Genomic DNA, 23054 nt, shown 5'->3' on the forward strand with positions numbered 1-23054 from the left:
GATTCGGCTGATTCGCCGAATTCGCGGAATAAATTCGATTCGAGGCGAATATATTCGCTGCAAATTTAACTTATAAAAAGGGTGTTTCTAGGCTTCAGAGAGCCTTTATATTAGTGCAGAACACTGTACCTTTAATTTAAATGCCCTTGGAGTCTGCTGGGGAAGAGAAATAATACTGTCAGTCAGTATGACATGCAGATGAGTGCCGTCGATCTTAGAATCACCGCACACTTCACTCATTTAGGCAGTCATGGGGCCAAAACCAGAGTGTGGAGCCACAGTGTGGCGGTGGAGGCAGCAGCAATGGGAGGCCATACAGCACCCTATGACAAAATGGAACCCACCAGCAGTGTGAGGAGACCTGAAAGTGGCACATGGCAGAGTGTGGCGATGGAGACAGCAGCAATGGGAGGCCGTACAGGGACCCATGGCACACTCTGGACCTGGCAGCAGCATGAGGAGGTGGTACAGGGGCCCATGACAGATTACGGACCTGGCAGCAGCATGAGGAGTCGGTACGGGGGCCCATGGCAGATTACGGCCTGGCAGCAGCATGAGGAGGCGGTACAGGGGCCCATGGCAGAGTGGCGGAGCGTAAGCAGCTAAAATTGAAGGCCATACAGAGGCCTATGTTAAAAAGTCCCCCCAGCAGCAGCGTGGGGAGACAACTATCAAGAGTCCAATGGCAGAGTGGCGGAGCAGAAGCAGCTTCAATTGAAGGCCATGCACAGGCCTAGGTTAAAAAGCGGAAGCCGTCAGCAGCGTGAGCAGACGACAGAGACACATGGCGCAGGGTGGCGGTGGATGCAGCAGTATTCGGAAGCAAAACACAGGCCTCGGTTAAAAAGCGGAAGCCGTCAGCAGCGTGAGCAGACGACAGAGGCACATGGCACAGGGTGGCGGTGGAGGCAGCAGCAATGGAAGGCCATACAGCACCCTATCACAAAATGGAACCCACCAACAGTGTAAGGAGACCTGAAAGTGGCACATGGCGCAGGGTGGCGGTGGAGGCAGCAGTATTCGGAAGACATACACAGGACTAGTTTAAAAAGCGGAAGCCGTCAGCAGCGTGAGCAGACGACAGAGGCACATGGCGCAGGGTGGCGGTGGATGCAGCAGTATTCGGAAGCCATACACAGGCCTAGGTTAAAAAGCGGAAGCCGTCAGCAGCGTGAGCAGACAACAGAGACACATGGCGCAGGGTGGCGGTGGATGCAGCAGTATTCGGAAGCCAAACACAGGCCTCGGTTAAAAAGCGGAAGCCATCAGCAGCATGAGCAGACGACAGAGGCACATGGCGCAGGGTGGCGGTGGAGGCAGCAGCAATGGAAGGCCATACAGCACCCTATCACAAAATGGAACCCACCAACAGTGTAAGGAGACCTGAAAGTGGCACATGGCGCAGGGTGGCGGTGGAGGCAGCAGTATTCGGAAGACATACACAGGACTAGTTTAAAAAGCGGAAGCCGTCAGCAGCGTGAGCAGACGACAGAGGCACATGGCGCAGGGTGGCGGTGGAGGCAGCAGTATTCGGAAGCCATACACAGGCCTAGGTTAAAAAGCGGAAGCCGTCAGCAGAGTGAGCAGACAACAGAGACACATGGCGCAGGGTGGCGGTGGATGCAGCAGTATTCGGAAGCCAAACACAGGCCTCGGTTAAAAAGCGGAAGCCGTCAGCAGCGTGAGCAGACGACAGAGGCACATGGCGCAGGGTGGCGGTGGAGGCAGCAGCAATGGAAGGCCATACAGCACCCTATCACAAAATGGAACCCACCAACAGTGTAAGGAGACCTGAAAGTAGCACATGGCGCAGGGTGGCGGTGGAGGCAGCAGTATTCGGAAGCCAAACACAGGCCTCGGTTAAAAAGCGGAAGCCGTCAGCAGCGTGAGCAGACGACAGAGACACATGGCGCAGGGTGGCGGTGGATGCAGAAGTATTCGGAAGCCAAACACAGGCCTCGGCTAAAAAGCGGAAGCCGTCAGCAGCGTGAGCAGACGACAGAGACACATGGCGCAGGGTGGCGGTGGATGCAGCAGTATTCGGAAGCCAAACACAGGCCTCGGTTAAAAAGCGGAAGCCGTCAGCAGCGTGAGCAGACGAAAGAGACACATGGCGCAGGGTGGCGGTGGATGCAGCAGTATTCGGAAGCCAAACACAGGCCTCGGTTAAAAAGCGGAAGCTGTCAGCAGCGTGAGCAGACGACAGAGACACATGGCGCAGAGTGGCAGTGGATGCAGCAGTATTCGGAAGCCAAACACAGGCCTCGGTTAAAAAGCGGAAGCCGTCAGCAGCGTGAGCAGACGACAGAGGCACATGGCGCAGGGTGGCGGTGGAGGCAGCAGCAATGGAAGGCCATACAGCACCCTATCACAAAATGGAACCCACCAACAGTGTAAGGAGACCTGAAAGTGGCACATGGCGCAGGGTGGCGGTGGAGGCAGCAGTATTCGGAAGCCAAACACAGGCCTCGGTTAAAAAGCGGAAGCCGTGAGCAGCGTGAGCAGACGACAGAGACACATGGCGCAGGGTGGCGGTGGATGCAGCAGTATTCGGAAGCCAAACACAGGCCTCGGTTAAAAAGCGGAAGCCGTCAGCAGCGTGAGCAGACGACAGAGACACATGGCGCAGGGTGGCGGTGGATGCAGCAGTATTCGGAAGCCATACACAGGCCTAGGTTTAAAACTGGAACCCAGCAGCGTGAGCAGACGACAAAGACGCACATGGCAGAGGATGGATCTGGCAGCAGTATGAGAAGGCGGTACAGGGGCCCGTGGCACAGTGTGGTGATGGGGGCTACAGCAACTGGATGCCAGAAAGTGGCCGATAGGGCTATATACTGCATGGAATTATAAAGTTGTAAAGACAGCGGCCTATTTGTCCCTAATAACATGTTTGAGGCATTATTCATGGCGGATTTAGTCAGTTGTGTCAGGAACTGGTGGTTTGAAATCCAGACTAATCCACGCCTGATTCATTTTCACAAACGTGAGTCTCTCCACACTTTGGGTGGACAGTCGTGTCCTCCGCGGAGTTACAATACCTCCTGCCGCACTAAACACGCGCTCCGATGCCACGCTACTGGCCGGGCATGACAGCCTTTCAAGGGCAAATTCAGCTAGTTGGGGCCAAAGGTCAAGTTTCGTTGCCCAGTAGTCAAGGGGATTGTCTACCTCGGTTGGCAGGGTGCTGTCCAAGTAGGCCCAAGCCTGTTGTTTGAGGTCCTGCTCCAGGTCCACCTGATGCTGCTGCTGCTGCGGCTGGTTAGTAGTTTCCTCACTGCGCTGGTGAAGAAAGCTACTCATCATCGACTGCAGACTGAGGCAGCCGCTGCTGGTGGAGCTGCCACTGCTCCTACCACCCCACCCCTCCCCTGCTGCCATGGCAGCGTAACGCGAGCGCACAGGGCCCACAGTGTCTGAGGATGGACGTTGGCGCAGAAAGGCAGAGACCAACTGACTACATAGGTGGTTTTTATAGTACTTTATTTTGGCCTCCCTCTCAGCAGGTGTGAAAAAGGCCACCATTTTTGAATGGTAGCGAGGGTCCAACAAGGTGGACAGCCAAAAGTCATCCCTCTGTCTGATGGTTATTATTCGGCTGTCGCTACGCAAGCAACCGAGCATGCTATGGGCCATTTGTGCCAAGGAATTCGAGGGACTCCCTGCCTCCATCTCCACAGCATACTGCCACGGTGCGTCTGGGTCCTCTGTCTCCTCCTCCTCCTCTACCAGATGCTCCTGCTCCTCCACTCCTGTCCGCTGAGTGGAAAAACCACCCATTTCACTCAATAATTCCTGAGCACCAATGTCCTCCTCTACCTCCTCCTCTTCTTCCTGTCCTGCCCCCCACAGGGGTCATGTGGCATTGAGATCTGTGCGCCACGTCTACCGCACCCTGACCAGCCATTGTTAACAGCATTTGTTCCAGGACGTGCAACAGAGGAATGACGTCGTTCATCCCATAGTCCTGCCGACTCACGAATAGCGTGGCCTCCTCAAAGGGCCTGAGCAAGCGGCAGGTGTCACGCATGAGCTGCCAATGACTGACATCTAAGTTACACAGGGGAGTACCTTTATCCGCTTGTAACATCAGGAAATCGGTGATGGCCTTTCGCTGTTCGTAAAGGCGGTCTAACATATGTAGGGTTGAATTCCACCTTGTTGCAACGTCGCAGATCAGGCGATGCTGTGGAATTCCGTTCTGCCGCTGCAGCTCAAGGAGGGTGTGCTTTGCGGTGTAGGAATGGCTGAAATGCATGCAAAGTTTACGTGACATTTTAAGGATGTCTTGCAGTGGGATGGTGGATTTTAAGAACCGCTTGACAACCAGATTGAACACGTGAGCCATGCATGGCGCATGGCACAACCTTCCTTGACGCAGAGCAGACACCATGTTCTTTCCGTTGTCGGTCAACATGGTTCCGATTTTCAGTTTGCGCGGAGACAGCCATCTGTCGATTTCTCTGTTCATTACACTCAGAAGTTCCTCTCCTGTGTGACTACGTTCGCCAAGGCATACCAGGTGCAGCACAGCGTGACACCGTTGCGCCCTGCACATGTGATATGCCGGTCGGGTAATGGGACTTGGCACGGGGGTGGCGGCTGAGGACACAGCGGAAGAAGAGGTGGTAGAGGCGGACATCTTTGCTGGACCAAGGACGTGCAAACGTGGAGGCAAAAGCGGCATGACCTGTCCAAGTTGCTGGTGCGGCTGTGCCGGCACCACTTTCACCCAGTGGGCCGTAAATGACATGTACTGTCCCTGACCGTAGTTACAGCTCCACACGTCGGCGCTGCCGTGCACTTTGGCAGAGACCGACATGCTCAAAGACTGGCCCACCATCTCTTCTACATGTGAATGCAGGGCTGGCACTGCCTTTTTGGCGAAGAAATGCCGGCTTGGCACTCTCCACCGCGGCTCGGCACAAGCCATCATTTCTCGGAAAGGTGCTGAGTCCACCACTTGGAAAGGGAGGGACTGCAGCACCAGCAACTTGGACAGGAGGACGTTCAGCTTCTGCACCGTCGGGTGCGTGCTCGAAAACTGTTGTCTCTTGGAAACGGATTCCAAGAAAGACTGCTGACGGAATCCGTGAAGAGGAGTAGCAGGAGAAGGAGCATCTGAACGAGCGGAAGATGCCAACGAGCGACAACTCCCCTCAGCAGAGGTGTTGGAGCCTTGACTGGCTGATAGAGGGCGATTGACGTCGGGTGACAGAGCAAGTAACGGAGCGGGTGATGGAGCGGGGGCTGGGGCAGGCAGAACCGGCGTATCTTTATCACGGTTTTCCCAGGCCACCGAATGGCGACGCTGCATATGCTGACGCAACGCTGTCGTCCCAACATGGGCCCCCTGGCCACGCTTGACTTTCTGGCCACATAGTCGACATACGGCTACGTTTACTTCCTTGGGCGGCTTGACGAAAAATTGCCACACCGCCGAGTAGGAAACTTTGCCCCCGCTACTCCTCACTGGCTAACTGCTACTTCCTCCGTGCACACCGGCACCACTACTGGCCGTGGTGGTAGGCTGCAGTGGAGCTGGTGCTCTACTCCGTGGCCATTTGGCTCCACTGACACTGCTGCGACCCTGCTGCCTCCTGGGCAACCCACCGACTGTTTTGCTCGCTGGCAAGCTGGCACCCTCTTCTCCTGATGATGCGGAAGCAATAGCCTGATGACGACGAGGCTGCCAAGTGCGATCAGCCTCATCATCATCAATTAGGGTCTCCGCGTCACTACTAGCCCCCTCGGCTGCGTGTGGGTCAGGAGACAGACCTGTCTCTAGACCGGCTACCGAGCCACTCTCCTCACCAGTACTTCTTCGCCTGGCTGCTGAAGAGGCGGATGTCTCCCCCCGTTCCTGACCGCCCTCTGTTAGCTCTTCCTCACTGTACAGTGGGGCTGAGCCCACAGCATGCGATACTTCGCTTGGTGAGGGAACACCAAAGGACAGGGGCAGGTCGAGGACACGTGATTTCAATGGGCTTGCTCCCGGGCCATGCCAACTAACGGTTGTGTCTGACGTACCCACCGACCGTTGGCTGTAGGTGTCAGAGGTGACCTGGGAAGAGGAAGACGACCGAGTCAACCAATCGATGACAGCAGGGTTGTCGGTGGAGACACGACCGCTGGATGACACCGGGAGCACTGGCCTCTGGCTGCGACTAGTGCTGCCTCGACCCCTTCCTCTGCTGCCACGTCTGCTCGCTCCTGAAACATTGCCTCCTCTGCCACTCCTCTGCGTGTTGTCTGACATACTCTTTAATTCAATAAGCACCCCAAAAATAAAACCGGATTTAACTCTTTGAACGTACAATAGTGGTTGTGAAGCAGAAAGTCAGTTTATTTAGCACAATCGGTCAATTGCAGCTTGCCGTTGGCTGGAAACTGTACGTTTATGTCACTGGAATGCACTAATCACCCAAAAAATATTACCGCCACCCGGCGTGTATATGGATTTAACTCTTTGAACGTACAATAGTGGTTGTGAAGCAGAAAGTCAGTTTATTGTACACAATCGGTCAATTGCAGCTTGCGGTTGGCTGGAAACTGTATGTTTATGTCACTGGAATGCACTAATCACCCAAAAAATATTACCGCCACCCGGCATGTAAATGGATCTAACTCTTTGAACGTACAATAGTGGTTGTGAAGCAGAAAGTCAGTTTATTGTACACAATCGGTCAATCGCAGCTTGCCGTTGGCTGGAAACTGTACGTTTGTGTCACTGGAATGCACTAATCACCCAAAAAATATTACCGCCAGCCGGCGTGTAAATGGATTTAACTCTTTGAACGTACAATAGTGGTTGTGAAGCAGAAAGTCAGTTTATTGTACACAATCGGTCAATTGCAGCTTGCCGTTGGCTGGAAACTGTACGTTTATGTCACTGGAATGCACTAATCACCCAAAAAATATTACCGCCACCCGGCGTGTAAATGGATCTAACTCTTTGAACATACAATAGTGATTGTGAAGCAGAAACTCAGTTTATTGTACACAATCGGTCAATTGCAGCTTGCCGTTGGCTGGAAACTGTACGTTTGTGTCACTGGAATGCACTAATCACCCAAAAAATATTACCGCCAGCCGGCGTGTAAATGGATTTAACTCTTTGAACGTACAATAGTGGTTGTGAAGCAGAAAGTCAGTTTATTTTGCACAATCGGTCAATTGCAGCTTGCCGTTGGCTGGAAACTGTACGTTTATGTCACTGGAATGCACTAATCACCCAAAAAATATTACCGCCACCCGGCGTGTAAATGGATCTAACTGTTTGAACGTACAATAGTGGTTGTGAAGCAGAAAGTCAGTTTATTGTACACAATCGGTCAATTGCAGCTTGCCGTTGGCTGGAAACTGTACGTTTGTGTCACTGGAATGCACTAATCACCCAAAAAATATTACCGCCAGCCGGCGTCTAAATGGATTTAACTCTTTGAACGTACAATAGTGGTTGTGAAGCAGAAAGTCAGTTTATTTTGCACAATCGGTCAATTGCAGCTTGCCGTTGGCTGGAAACTGTACGTTTATGTCACTGGAATGCACTAATCACCCAAAAAATATTACCGCCAGCCGGCGTCTAAATGGATTTAACTCTTTGAACTTACAATAGTGGTTGTGAAGCAGAAAGTCAGTTTATTGTACACAATCGGTCAATTGCAGCTTGCCGTTGGCTGGAAACTGTACGTTTATGTCACTGGAATGCACTAATCACCCAAAAAATATTACCGCCACCCGGCGTGTAAATGGATCTAACTCTTTGAACATACAATAGTGATTGTGAAGCAGAAACTCAGTTTATTGTACACAATCGGTCAATTGCAGCTTGCCATTGGCTGGAAACTGTACGTTTGTGTCACTGGAATGCACTAATCACCCAAAAAATATTACCGCCAGCCGGCGTGTAAATGGATTTAACTCTTTGAACGTACAATAGTGGTTGTGAAGCAGAAAGTCAGTTTATTTTGCACAATCGGTCAATTGCAGCTTGCCGTTGGCTGGAAACTGTACGTTTATGTCACTGGAATGCACTAATCACCCAAAAAATATTACCGCCACCCGGCGTGTAAATGGATCTAACTCTTTGAACGTACAATAGTGGTTGTGAAGCAGAAAGTCAGTTTATTTAGCACAATCGGTCAATTGCAGCTTGCCGTTGGCTGGAAACTGTACGTTTGTGTCACTTGAATGCACTAATCACCCAAAAAATATTACCGCCAGCCGGCGTCTAAATGGATTTAACTCTTTGAACGTACAATAGTGGTTGTGAAGCAGAAAGTCAGTTTATTTTGCACAATCGGTCAATTGCAGCTTGCCGTTGGCTGGAAACTGTACGTTTATGTCACTGGAATGCACTAATCACCCAAAAAATATTACCGCCACCCGGCGTGTAAATGGATCTAACTCTTTGAACGTACAATAGTGGTTGTGAAGCAGAAAGTCAGTTTATTGTACACAATCGGTCAATTGCAGCTTGCCGTTGGCTGGAAACTGTACGTTTGTGTCACTGGAATGCACTAATCACCCAAAAAATATTACCGCCAGCCGGCGTCTAAATGGATTTAACTCTTTGAACGTACAATAAGTAACGATTCTGTGTCCCTGAGTATCGATTCTGTGTCCCTGAGTAACGATTCTGTGTCCCTGAGTAAAAATTCTGTGTCCCTGAGTAACGATTCTGTGTCCCTGAGTAACGATTCTGTTTCCCTGAGTAACGATTCTGTGTCCCTGAGTAACGATTCTGTGTCCCTGAGTAACAATTCTGTGTCCCTGAGTAACAATTCTGTGTCCCTGAGTAACAATTCTGTGGCCCTAAAGTCTCTGTGGCCCTAACTCTGTCCCTCAATACACAGAGGTCTGTCTCTCTTGAATGACCGGAGGCTAATGGAGAATTCGAAGATGGCCGCGATTTATAGCTCCACCATTACACAGTGCTGGCTGGCTGCTGATTGGCTAATGCGATCACATGTCATGATTCATGACTCATGAATGCATTATGGGTCAGCGTGCCTTGTCTGCGCGCCTTCCCAGAGATCCCCGCCCCATCTTCTCTGTCCATTTTCTCCTGTCGCCACACGTCGCCGCCATTTTTGGGAAAATTCGATTCGTGCATCCGAAGTTTGCTAATCTTCGGATTCGTCGAGAATCGAATTTTTCCAAATCTTCGAAACTAATTCCACTTCGTCATGTTCGATTCGCTCATCTCTAGTTATGATGATGATTAACACTGAATGGGAACAGAAATGGGGCTAGCTGTTATCATTGAAACAGTTTACATCAATGTCTATGTTGTGCCCCAAGGAAGCCAACATCTTAATTTCAAAGCTCCACTTGGTTTCTAATTGAGAAACCGCTCTACTTTTGTTGGTTCCCCTCCAATGAGGGTGAATAACATCAATACCCGTGAATTTTAAGGATGAAGGATCCTTGCCATGATGACACCTATAATGTTTAGATAGGGAGTGTTCCTTAAGGCCTTTCTTGATGTTGTAGACATGTTCCCTAAGTCTATCTCTAAGCCTCCTATCTCTAGTGCGACCTGTGTACTGTTTGCAACATGGACATTCTAATAGCTAAACAACAAACCGGCTGTTACATGATATAAAAGTAGTGTGGGACACAAAGGAATCAGACAGACATTCTTTTCCGTAACCCATTGCACTGGCAAATTAAACATTTGTTGCAGGGATAAAAGCCTTTCATATTAGAAAAAAAGGAAGCAGTGATGGGGGGGTCCAAAATATTAGGGGCTATTTTATTTCTAAGTGAAATAGCTCTCCGAAAAGTAATTTCAGATCTAGGTCCAGCACGAGATCCCGATCTCGTGTTGGACCGCGGCGCGCGAGTCTGCGCATGCGTGGTATGCCGGGGTGCACTAACGTGCGGGCACTAGGACCTAGCATGCGCACTCACTCATCGCGGACGCGCGCCTGGCACCAATAGGAGCGCAGGGAGCCCTATTTAAACAGGCTCTGACTGTGCTTTAGTTGCCGTATGGTCTTTTCCTGTATCCTGTGTCCTGATTGCTTTGCTGCCGACCCTGCTTGACCCTGATTCATTGACTGTCTCCTGCTCTGACCCCTGGCTTGTCTGACCATTCTACTGTCTAATCCTGTACCTTTGATCTCCTGTTGCCGAACCTGGACCGTGACCCGTTTATTCTTCTGCCTGCCGTTTGTACCAACCTGCCTCCGCTGTTACCAACCTGGCCTGTCTGACTTCGCTCACTCCGCCTCCTCACATCAGACTCTCACCTGCTACGTACCACCGACAAGTGCCTCTACCACAGCTGGTTGCACCCAGGGGCCGCGACCTGGTTTTGGCTTGCTCCAAGTCTATCCCCACCATCAGGGGCTCTGGTGAACAAGCAGGTCAAGACTTAGATTCCACGCCCTGGGGAATTCTGGTCTGTGGAGCGCTGTAGGCTACCGCCGGTCAGTCCATAACAGAACCATACGGCCATGACGGAGTCTGGAGGAGGACCCTCTCCCTGGGAAGAGATGTGTCAACATCTGGCGGTGCTTACCCAAGCCGTTAAGATGCTAGAGGAAGGATATAAGCATTTGGAGGGACGTGTCCAGGCCCTAGCCACACCTGCTGTCATAGCATCAGACCCAGCCAGTTCACCTCTTACTAGGGGTCCTGCAGAACCTTCCGCTGGAGCTGTGTTCACCATTCCCCCGCCAGAACCTCGATTGCCAACGCCCAAGCGATTCAATGGGGATCGAGGGAAGTTTAGGGCCTTCCAGAATTCCTGCCAGCTCTATTTTGACCTCCAACCTCGGATGTTCACTTCTGAAGCTGTGAAGGTAGGGTTCGTAATATCCCTACTGCAGGATGAACCCCAGGCCTGGGCACATCGTCTATTGGAGGCTCGCCATCCACACGTCAACTCTGTTGCCAAATTCTTCAAAGCGATGGCACAGCTATATGATGACCCACAGCGAGCTGCTTCGGCCGAGGCAGCCCTACACTCGTACCAATTTCTTTTCAGCTCCCAGGAAGAACCGTACAAGTGACGGCTATTATTGACTCAGGGGCTTTTAGCTGCTTTGTAGACTTTAGCTTTGCAGCTCAACGGCAGATTCTGTTACTGTCCAAGGAGCGAGGCCTGAACATCTTCCTGGCTGATGGTTCCCGAATTAAAATCAGGGTTGGTAGATTGTGAGACCCCTCCTATATGCACCACAGTGGCAGGCCACCATCGGGAACTCCTCTGCTTGCGTCCCCTTTATTTTCAGTAATTTTGGGGCTCCCCTGGCTACGAGCTCATGATTCCCAAATTGACTGGAAAACTGGGTCTGTCCAATTTCATTCACCGTACTGCCAGGAGTACTGCCTCCTAAAGCCATCACTAGTCCCCCCAACCCTGTTGTGTGTGAACACGGACACTGACTTAGCACAGACTGTGCCTCCTGCCTATCACCATTTCCTTGATGTTTTCAGCTTACGAGGAGCAGGTATTCTCCCTCCGCACCGGGCTTATGACTGTCCTATTGACCTTCTCCGGGGATCTGAGATTCCCTTTGGCCGAATCTTCCCGTTGTCGGAACGTGAGTTGGGTGCATTAAAGGAGTACATTGATGACAGTCTGTGGAAGGGATTTATCCGCCCTTACACATCACCAGCCAGGGCTGAAATCATTTTTGTAGAGAAAAAAGACCAGTCCCTGAGACCCTGTGTGGATTATGGGGACCTGAATAAAGTCACAGTAAAGAACTGGTATCCCCTTCCCCTAGTCCCTGAACTATTTCAGAGACTAAAGATGGCCTCTATCTTCACTAAATTGACCTCAGGGGAGCCTACAATCTGGTTCGCATACGCGAGGGAGATGAGTGGAAGACCGCTTTTTGCACTCGGTTCAGGCACTTTGAGTACCTAGTTATGCTGTTTGGGCTATGTAACGCACCGGCCACGTTTCAACATTTTGTGACCAACATTTTTAGAGATGTCCTTGATATCTATGTGATTGTGTACTTGGACGACATCCTGATTTTTTCCTCATCCCTGGAGACACATAGAGGTCATGTCAGGAGTGTGCTGGAGTGACTGCGCAAGCACGGGCTTTATGCCAAAGCGGAGAAATGTAGCTTTGAGCAACGCAGTATTCCTTTTTTGGGGCTAATCATTTCAACCAATGGAGTTGCTATGGACCCCCAAAAGATATCTGCGATTTTAGAATGGCCAGTTCCCACGGATAAGAAAGGGGTCCAGCGGTTTATTGGCTTTGCCAATATCTACAGGAAATTCATTAAGAATTTTTCGGGCCTGGTAACTCCCATCACCCAACTTACCAGAATGGAGGTACGCTTCCAGTGGACACCAGAGGCACAGGCCGCCTTTGAAGCTTTGAAGAAGCTATTCACGGCAGCTCCCTTTCTAAGTCACCCTGACGCTTCACTGCCCTACATTCTGGAGGTAGATGCATCGGAAAATGCAGTAGGAGCTATACTGTCTCAAAGGGTAGGAGTAAAGGAGCTGATGCACCCAGTAGCTTTCTTTTCTAGAAAACTCTCCCTGTCAGAAAGAAATTATTATATCGGGGATCGGGAGTTGTTAGCAATAAAAATGGCATTAGAAGAGTGGAGATACCTGTTGGAGGGAGCTTTGCATCCCATCCTGGTCTACACCGACCATAAAAACCTGGAATACCTGAGGACAGCAAAACGCCTCAGACTGCATCAGGCCAGATGGGCGTTATTTTTCTCAAGATTTACCCTACATAAAACTTATCGACCTGGGTCTAAGAATACCTAGCCTGATGCCCTCTCCCGGATGTTTGAAGACCCTGAAGAAATGGCCAAACCAGATTGCCACGACCACCCATTAGCAGGCCACTTTGGGGTACACAAAACCTTGGACTTGGTCCGGCGCATGTTTTGGTCATGGCCAAGGATTGTGAGACGTACGTCAAGTCCTGTGCTGTCTGCAGCAGGAATAAGCCCACCAGGAACAAGGCTTGGGGCCTGCTGTGACCATTGCCGGTGCCCGACAGACCCTGGAGCATGATCTCAATAGATTTTGTTGTGGAACTACCGCCATCACAAAACCATACTGCAATCTTTGTGGTGGTGGACCGGCTTTCTAAGATGGCTCACTTCCTTCCATTGAAAGGTACACCATCTGCTTCTGAAACAGCACAAGTATTTATCAAAAAATTGTAAGACTGCAGGGAGTACCGAAGAATATCGTTTCAGATCGGGGTGTCCATTTCACTTCAAGGTTTTTGAGGGCTTTGTGCGAAGGGTTGGAAATCGAACTATCATTCTCCTCAGCATATCACCCGCAAACAAAATGGACAGACTGAGCGAACCAACCAAACACTAAAACAGTACCTTAGGTGTTATACATCGTTTCTTCAAGATAACTGGTTGGCACTTTTGTCTCTAGCAGAATTTGCTTACAATAATGCATGCCACTCTGCCACTAAGCAGTCCCCATTTTTCGCCAACTATGGCTTCCATCCCTCTTTCCCGCCTGATCTGGTCCCGGAAAACTCAGTCCCAGCGGCTCAAGAGACCCTAAATTTTTTTACAATCAATAACAAATTGTTACAGGAAACCATGGCGAAGGCCCAGAAGGATAGTAAGAGGATGTTTGATAAAAGAAGAAGAGGGGAATTGGTTGTGCATCCAGGGGACCAGGTGTGGTTGGCAACGACCAATCTGAAACTGGCATGCCCATCAAGAAAATTGGCACCCAAATTCGTGGGCCCTTTCCGAGTAGAGCGTAAGATCAATGAAGTTGCATATAAGCTGGTACTTACCGAATCTTTCAAAATTCACCCTGTTTTTACCCGCTGTACCAGATCCTTTTTCAAATCGTAGATCTAGACCCCCAGAGGCCATAGACATCGATGGCGAGGAGGAATTAGAGGTAGAAGCTATTATTGACTGCAGAAGGAGGGGTGGGCAAACGCAATATCTCATCAAGTGGAAAGGCTATGGGTCAGAAGAGAATTCATGGGAACCTGCTCAAAATGTCCATGCTCCTAAATTGATTCAGGAATTCCTTCACAACCAGCCTCAAAGGAGAAACCGGTTGGACATCCGGAGGCTGCCCGTAGGGGGGGGGGGCAATGTCAGGGATCTCGGGCTGGACCGCGGCGCACGAGTCTGCGCATGCGCGGTATGCCAGGGCGCACTAGCGTGCGGGCACTAGGACCTGGGTGCCCATGATAGCAACAGCACTCGTGCACTTGCGGACATGCGCCTGGCACCAATAGGAGCACAGGGCGCCCTATTTAAACAGGCTCTGACTGTGCTTTAGTTGCCGTATGGTCTTTTCCTGTATCCTGTGAGATTGCTTTGCTGCCGACCCTGCTTCGTTGACTGTCTCCTGCTCTGACCCCTGGCTTGTCTGACCATTCTACTGTCTAATCCTGTACCTTTGATCTCCTGTTGCCAAACCTGGTCCATGACCCATTTATTCTTCTGCCTGCTGTTTGTATCAACCTGCCTCCACTGTTACCGACCTGGCCTGTCTGACTTTGCTCACTCCACCTCCTCACATCAGACTCTCACCTGCTATGTACCACTGACAAGTGCCTCTACCACAGCTGGTTGCACCCAAGGGCTGTGACCTGGTTTCGGCTTGCTCCAAGTCCATCCCCACCATCAGGAGCTCTGCTGAACAAGCAGGTTGGGACTTAGATTCCACGCCCCGGGGAATTCTGGTCTGTGGAGCGCTAGAGGCTACCACCAGTCGGTCCATAACAGGAAGCATTGTCTTCAGATTTTATTTATTTCAGGTACTTATATAGCGCTGTCAATTTACGCAGTGCTTTACATACATATATATTGTACATTCACATCAGTCCCTAATCCTCAAAGGGGCGAACAATCTAAGGTCCCTAACTCACATTCATACATATACTAAGGACAATTTAGACAGGATACAATTAACCTACCTGCATGTCTTTGGAGTGTGGGGGGAAAACGGAGTACCCGGAGTAAACCCACGCAGGCACAGGGAGAACATGCAAACTCCTGTCAGGTAGTGCCGTGGTTGGGATTCGAACCAACGACCCTAGTACTGCCAGGTGGAAGTGCTAACCACTAAGCCACTGTGCCACCCTATAACATAGGCAGGGTTCAGAACAATTCTATTATACCAACTAACATTTACAAATACATACTGCATAATACACATGCCTGGTTAAAATATGATATGGTATATCTGGAAAGGGCTAAGTGAAAGCTTCTAATAAAACAGTCCAACTAATGTTTTCTCTTAGGGTGATATCAAGTGAATTAAAAGAAATATTGTGTTTAAGAGAAAAATTATTCCCCAGTCTAATCTCATAGTATGGTTTCTGTAAATTCACAGAAAAACTGAAATAATAAACATGTTTTAACATGGTAATATCCACCATTGCCAAGTGTCACTTCTTACATTTTCTGTTGCTGACACTATGTTTAATGCAATTCTTTGCAAAGCTATTACATAAATGGCTGCATTTCAGAAAAAAAATGCCATTAAAATACCTAGGAAAGAATCCTTTCAAATAGAATGAATACATTTCCTACAAACACATTTAAAAGGGGAAAATGTGTAGGATATTTATTAGATTTCCTGATTATAATATTTTGCAGTATCTCCATTTACACAACAGAAACTCTTTAAAAAGCAAAGCCTGCAAAATAACTTTAATATTTACCTAGAAATGGCCAATTGCATTTTCACTTACAAAATCACTTTAGAATATATTTCTATGTTTGAATAGGACTGATTTTCTTTATTTAAATGTTAACTTTTAAAAGTAATGTAACTTTTTTCTGCCATATAAAACTCACAATAGTGCAGCGCATGATAAATATCTGCAAAATCAACCAATTAGTATATGTGAAGAAATGCATGAGTCTGAGGTATGGGAGTGTTACTTGGGCAAAGGATATCCAACAAGTGTTTCACATATGTTCTGAGGTGGGTGGGTGGAAGGAAGGGAGGGGTGGAAGGAAGGAAGGAAGGAGTGGGTGGAAAGAAGGAAGGAAGGAAGGAAGGAAGGAAGGAAGGAAGGAAGGAAATGGTGGATGGAAGGAAGGGAGGGGTGCGTGGAAGAAAGGGGTAAGTGGAAAGAAGGAAGAGTGGGTGGAAGGAAGCGGTGGATTGAGGGAAGGAAGGGAGGGGTGGAAGGAAGGGAGGGATGAGTGGAAGGAAGGGAGGGGTGGGTGGAACAAAAGGAAGGGTGGGTGGGTGGATGGAAGGAAGGGAGGGATGGATGGAAGGAAGGGGTGGGTGGAAGGAAGGAAGGGTGGATGGAAGGAAGAAAGGGGTGGGTGAAAGGAAGGATAGGTGGGTGGAAGAAAGAAAGGGGTGGGTGAAAGGAAGGATGGGTGGGTGGAAGGAAGAAAGGGGTGGGTGAAAGGAAGGACGGGTGGGTGGAAGGAAGAAAGGGGTGGGTGAAAGGAAGGACGGGTGGGTGGAAGGAAGGGTGGGTGGAAAAAAGGGAGGGATGGGTGGAAGGAAGGGAGGTAGGGCTGGAAGGAAAGGGTGGATGGAAGGAAGGGAGGGGTGCGTGGAAGAAATGGGTAAGTGGAAAGAAGGAAGGGTGGGTGGAAGGAAGCGGTGGATTGAGGGAAGGAAGGGAGGGGTGGAAGGAAGGGGTGGGTGATAGGAAGGGAGGGATGAGTGGAAGGAAGGGAGGGGTGGGTGGAAGGAAGGAAGGGTGGATGGAAGGAAGAAAGGGGTGGGTGAAAGGAAGGACGGGTGGGTGGAAGGAAGAAAGGGGTGGGTGAAAGGAAGGGGTGGATATAAGGAAGGGAGGGAGGGGTGGGTGAAAGGAAGGGTGGGTGGAAAAAAGGGTGGGATGGGTGGAAGGAAGGAAGGAAGGAAGGAAAGGGTGGATGGAAGGAAGGGAGGGGTGCGTGGAAGAAAGGGGTAAGTGGAAAGAAGGAAGGGTGGGTGGAAGGAAGCGGTGGATGGAAGGAAGGAAGGGGTGGGTCAAAGGAAGGACGGGTGGGTGGAAGGAAGAAAGGGGTGGGTGGAAGGAAGGGTTGGATAGAAGGAAGAGAGGGAGGGGTGGATGAAAGGAAGGGTGGATGGAAGGAAGGGAGGGATGGGTGGAAGGAAGGAGGAAGGGAGAAGTGGCTGGAAGGAAAGAAGGAAGGGAGGGGTGGGTGGAAGGAAGAAAGGGAGGGGTGGGTGGATGGAAGGAAGGAAGGGGTGGGTGTAAGAAAGGATCGAAGGAAAGGGTGGGTGGGTGGAAGGAAGGAGGGGTGGATGGAAGGAAGAGAGGGGTGGGTGGAAGGAAGGAAGGGGCGGGTGGAAGGAAGGAAGGGGCGGATGGAAGGAAGGGGTGGGTGGAAGGAAGGATTGAAGGAAAAGGTGGGTGGAAGGAAGGAGGGGTGGATGGAAGGAAGGAAGAGAGGGGTGGGTGGAAGGAAGGAAGGGGCGGATGTAAGGAAGTAAGGGGCAGATGTAAGGAAGGAAGGGGTGGAAGAAAGGAAGGAAGGGGTGGGTGAAAGGGAGGAAGAGTGGGTGGAAGGAAGGGAGGGAATGGTGGGTGGAAGGAAGGGAGGGAAGGGTGGAGGGGTGGAAGGGAGGGAGGGATTTAAGGAAGGAAGGGGTGGGTGGAAGGAAGGAAAGGAGGGGTGGGTGGAATGAAGGAAGAGTGGGTGAAAGGAAGAAAGGGGGGGTGGTGGGTGGAAGGAAGGAAGGAGTAAAAGGAAGGAAGCAAGGGGTGGAAGGACGGAAGGGTGGGTAGAAGGAAGAAAGGGAGGTGGAAGGAAGAAAGTGGGGTGGGTGGAAGGGGTGGAAGGAAGGAAAGAAGGAAGAAAGAAAGGGGGGGGTGGGAGGGGGGGTGGAAGGAAGGAAGGGAGGGGTGGAGGGAAGGAAGGGAGGGGTGGAAGAAAGGGAGAGGTGGGTGGAAGGAAGTGAGGGAGGGAGGGGTGGGTGGAAGGAAGGAGGGGTGGGTAGAAGAAAGGAAGGGAAGAGTGGAAGGAAGGAGGGGTGGAAGGAAGTAAGGGATGGGTGGGTGGAAGGAAGGGAGGTGGAACTCACATCACTCAGAAGCACAGCTGTTGGCTGCTCTGTGTTTTATTTCCCGCCCACACATCCTCCAAAGCTGCATGGACTGGAGTGTGGGCAGGCACAGGGGGAGGCAGAAAAAATCCAGCCTCTCTCGCCTCTTCCCCTATTGGTTCGAAGGATGGAGGGAGAGGCTGGGCACTGAGAAGAACACAGCAGCGGCAGCAGTGGAGGGGGCAGATAGAAAACGGATCTATCAGGTATGTTCTGTGCAAAGGTGGGGGCTGTGAGGCTTTCAATGAAGCAGCTGGAAGCCGATTCTCTGACTGCCCTCCCCACAGCACTATCACCTATAGCCTGGACAATGTACAGATATTATAACTCACAAACAATGATGCAAACAACTGTAGTAAGTGTCACCTGAAACTTCTTCAAAAAGAAAAGTGTTTGAGGAGTGGGCCTTGGACAACTGTGTCTTCTACCTTACAGTTTAAGCAACCCTAAATTTCTAAGGCTGAACTAGTGAGCTAATAAACATATAAATTAATTGATTATAACCATACGATTATATGATAGACGGAACTTCCCACATGACAACTATTTAGACAACATTAAACAAATACAAGCATGGGCTACCTTTAAATATATAGAAAAGCAGGGAAGGATCTATAATAAAGATGTATAAAATCATTGCAAAATACAATATATTGCACTGAGGAGGATGTATGCAGAGTGACTGCTTGTTTGCCTTTGATGGGGAAACTCTGTATGTTCTCTACAGTACAGAGAGCAGAGTCAATATTAATCTCAGTTTTTGGGAAAGCGCATTTTGACATTAATTTAGGCCCTTTTCACACAGGGCAGAATGTGATTTTCTCAGCAGGGGATCTGTCCACTGTTCCCCTGCTGAGCAGTATGGGTAGATGACAGGTGTGTTTACACCCGCTGGTCCATAGGATACATGGACCATTCGTTTAGGTTCATCTGAAAAACTGAAAGGTGGACCTGACCTGTTTGCTCATGTGTAAGGGGCCTTACAATAAAAGGTCCATCTTGTAAGGTGAACAGAACTCCAGCTGAAGGTGGAAATGGAACACCTTGTCAATTAAGTGTGAAATCGCACACGAGTGAATTTATTTGGAAGATTTTCAGACTGGAGCTAGTGGAGAAGTGTATGACACTGAAAAAGGACTGCTTTTTCATGTGTCATATCCATGTTTGCCACGTTATATTTATATTAATGCATGATTATTAGATTTATGTGATGCTTATGTCTATGCTGTATATACACTACTCAAAAAAAAATTAAAGGAACACTTTTAATCAGATGAATGGAAATAAAGATATAGCGCTGTGAAAGAGAGGGAAGCTTCTACGTCACTACCGGTTTACGTTTCTGTGGAACGTGCTGGAGTTCTAGTTTCCATTTTAAAGAGCCTTATCAGCCTATGTTTGTAAGCGTGTATTCGCTTTTCATTTTTTAGTAAAAAAGGTTTTTTGCACTATGGAAGCTTCCCTCTCTTTGACATATCCTATCATGGCCCATATGATGAAGTACAGTTATATCCAGGATTGACAAAACATGGCCACACTGAGTCCCTTATACAGTCCTACATACAGATGAGTGGAGGGCACTACATAGCGCGCTGGACCCACTGGAAACAGGGGTCAAACATTGCAGTGAGTGTGGTGATTAAGAGGGAGCACATGTTGAGGCACCAGTTACTTTCATTGTTTATAATATAATTTTCACTTGAGCACAAGAGTATGTTGGACTATATTTGATTTAAAACATTTAAATATGCAGCGCTAGATGTTATTATATAAAATCATGAAAAAATGATAAGAAGAGATTAATATTGTCCCAGATAAGAAGTCCTCCAGAAACCAAAATTCATATATGTCAGAAATGCTCTATAAGGTGATATAAAAGTCCACCAAGTAGCCCCGCAGATCAGGTGAGACAATAGCAAATCCTTTGTAGTAATGGTTTTATAATGTGCTTACCAGAACTACATACAAACTGCGCGTTGTATGTAATGTGTAGAAAACATCAGGGTCTGGTCACCGGTATGATGTCATCAGAACGCCTTGGCGGACTCTCAGAGATGTTATTTAATCACGCTCCCAGTCCACCTCAGGACTCACCAATGGGTCCAACGTCGCTCAGACTCTAGATGTTGATCCACCTTAAGGAGGCTCGTGTAATAACAAGCCAGGGAAGCAAGATGATGCTAATAGTGTAATATAGCCTTTATTGGGTAGAATCCAAAAAATATTCAAAAAGAGGCACTCACATCAAACACATAATTTCTGTAGATGATCCATAGGAAAGGTCAGCGTCACATAGAGGAATTCCCCTGACATGTTTCGTGTACTCACACGTTTTCAAAGGGGTATTTTTGATATTTGAGGACGCTTCCTGATTATTTTTATATATACACACACACACACACACACACACACACACACACACATATATGTGTAAATATATTTGTTGAGATTCACCATTGGATTCAATATTGTATTGCTATATATACTATTGAAGGGAAAGGTGCATTGTAGTACTGGTGCAGTACACACCTCACCTTGCTCACACAAAGGGGGGAGGTGATCTGTAGTACATACTATGGAGATAGGAATTTTGCACAACAGGAGCACTTGTTAGCACCTATGAATATTATTTATTAGTGGGGGCACCCACTAGTTTTATATATAACTTTATATAACACTTTTATGAGTAGGAGCAGCGCTATATCTTTATTTCCATTAATTCACTCTTTTGATTTGGGTGTGGTAGGTGTCAGCAGCAGCTCATCAGCATTGCGCAAACTCATTCTATACATTCTATACATTTTAATCAAAGTATAGTATCAAGTCAATTAAACTCCTGGGATATTGATTGAGTCAGTTAAGTAGCAGAGGGGGCTGTTAAATAGTTTCAGCTGCTTTGGTGTTACTGAAATTAACAACAGGTGCACTAGATGGGCAACAATCAGACAACTTCCCAAAACAGGAATGGTTTTACAGATGGAGGCCACTGACATTTTTTCCCTACTCATCTTTTCTTCCCTACTCATTTTTCACTAGTTTTTCATTTGACTAGGGTCAGTGTCACTACTGGTAGCATGAGGCGATACCTGGACCCTAAAGAGGTTGCACAGACAGTCCAGCTCCTCCAGGATGGCACATATGTGCCATTGCCAGGTTTGCTGTGTCTCCCAGTCTCAGGAACATGGAGGAGATTCCAGGAGACAGGCAGTTACTCTAGGAGAGCTGGACAAGGTCGTAGAAGGTCTTTAACCCATCAGCAGGACCGGTATCTGCTCCTTTGTGCAAGGAGGAACAGGATGAGCACTGCCAGAGCCGTACAAAATGACCTCCAGCAAGCCACTGGTGTGAATGTCTCTGACCAAACAATCAGAAACAGACTTCATGAGGGTGGCCTGAGGGCCCTATGTCCTCTAATGGGCCCTGTTCTCACTGCCTGGCACCATAGAGCTCAAATTACATTTTCCATTGAACACCAGAATTGGCAGGTCCACCACTGGCCCCCTGTACTTTTCACAGATGAGAGCAGGTTCACCCTGAGCACATGTGACAGACATAAAAGGGTCTGGAGAAGCCTTGGAGAACATTATGCTGCCTGTAACATTATTATTATTATTATTATATAGTATTTATATAGCGCCAAAAGGTTTGCTCAGCGCTGTACAAAATAATGGGGGACAGTACATGAGACAATACAGTAACAAAACAATATATGAGGGGTTTGAGGGCCCTGCTCTTTTGAGCTTACAATCTAGGAGGCAGGGGATAGTGGTACAGGAGGAAATGGCTGTGGGGGATGGAGTGGTAGGAGGAGTGGAGGAGATCGGCTGTTAGGTGAGGGAGGGGTAGGCTTCCCTGAAGAGATGGGTTTTCAGGGTGCGCCTAAAGGTGAGGAGGGTAGGTGACAGTCTGATGGATTGGGGTAGTGAGTTCCAGAGGATGGGGGAAGTCCTGGAGAAGTCCTGCAGTCGGGCATGGGAGGAGGAGACCAGGGAGCTAGAAAGTAGGAGGTCTTGTGAGAAGCAAAGACTACGGGTTGGGTGGTATTTGGGTATCAGGTCGGTGAGGTAGTTTGGGGCAGTGTTATGAATGGCTTTGTACGTCATTGTTAGTAGTTTGAATCTAATGCGTTGGGCAATCGGAAGCCAATGGAGGGAATAACAGAGGAGTGTGGCAGATGCGGAGCGGTTGGTAATGTAGATGAGTCTGGCCGCTGAGTTCAGGATAGACTGAAGCGGGCATAGTCTGTGATGGGGTGAGGAGGGAGTTGCAGTAGTCAAGTCGTGAGATACTAAGGGAGTGAATGAGTTGTTTAGTAGTGTCTGGGGTTAGGAAAGTACGTATCTTGGAGATGTTGCAGAGGTGGAGCCTGCATGAGTTTGCCAGCGATTGGACATGGGGTTGGAAGGACAGATTTGAGTCTAGAGTGACACCTGGGACTTTGGCTTGCGGGGTGGGACTGATGGTGGTGTTGTTGGTCGTGATGGAGAGGGGGGGCGTGGGCTGGGGGGAAAATTAGGAGCTCGGTTTTGGAAAGGTTTAATTTGAGGAAGTGGAGCGACATCCAGTCTGATATGTCATTCAGTAGGCGGGTGATATGAGCGGAGACTGAAGGGGTGAGGCGAGGAGTGGAGAGGTAGATTTGCGTGTCGTCGGTGTAGAGGTGGTAGTTGAAGCCGTGGGAGTGTATCAGTTGGCCAAGGGAGATGGTGTAGATGGAGAAGAGAAGGGGCCCGAGGACAGAGCCTTGAGGGACCCCAACAGAAAGGGGGAGTGAGGGGGAGGTGGTAGCGTTATAGGTAACGCTGAAGGAGCGTTGGGATAGATAGGAGGAGAGCCAGGAGAGAGCAGAGTCTCTGATGCCAAGGGAGTATAGTTTATTAAGGAGGAGAGGGTGGTCAACTGTGTCAAAGGCCGCGGAGAGGTCGAGGAGTAGAAGGACTGAGTAGTGGCCATTAGCTTTGGTGGTTAGTAGGTCATTAGTGATTTTGAGTAGGGCGGTTTCGGTGGAGTGAAGGGGACAGAAGCCA

General features: G+C 49.2%; 1 protein-coding gene across 2 annotated transcripts in view; it reads right to left on the minus strand.

Annotated features, from left to right (window-relative positions):
- The window catches only part of LOC149457498 (potassium channel subfamily T member 2), a 1188731-nt gene that overhangs the window by 316762 nt on the left and 848915 nt on the right, over window positions 1-23054 (minus strand). The window lies entirely within an intron of this gene.

This window comes from Staurois parvus, unplaced genomic scaffold (assembly GCF_062004578.1).
Source record: "Staurois parvus isolate SC_StPar_1 unplaced genomic scaffold, SC_StPar_1.0 ptg000318l, whole genome shotgun sequence".
Lineage (NCBI taxonomy): Eukaryota > Metazoa > Chordata > Amphibia > Anura > Ranidae > Staurois > Staurois parvus.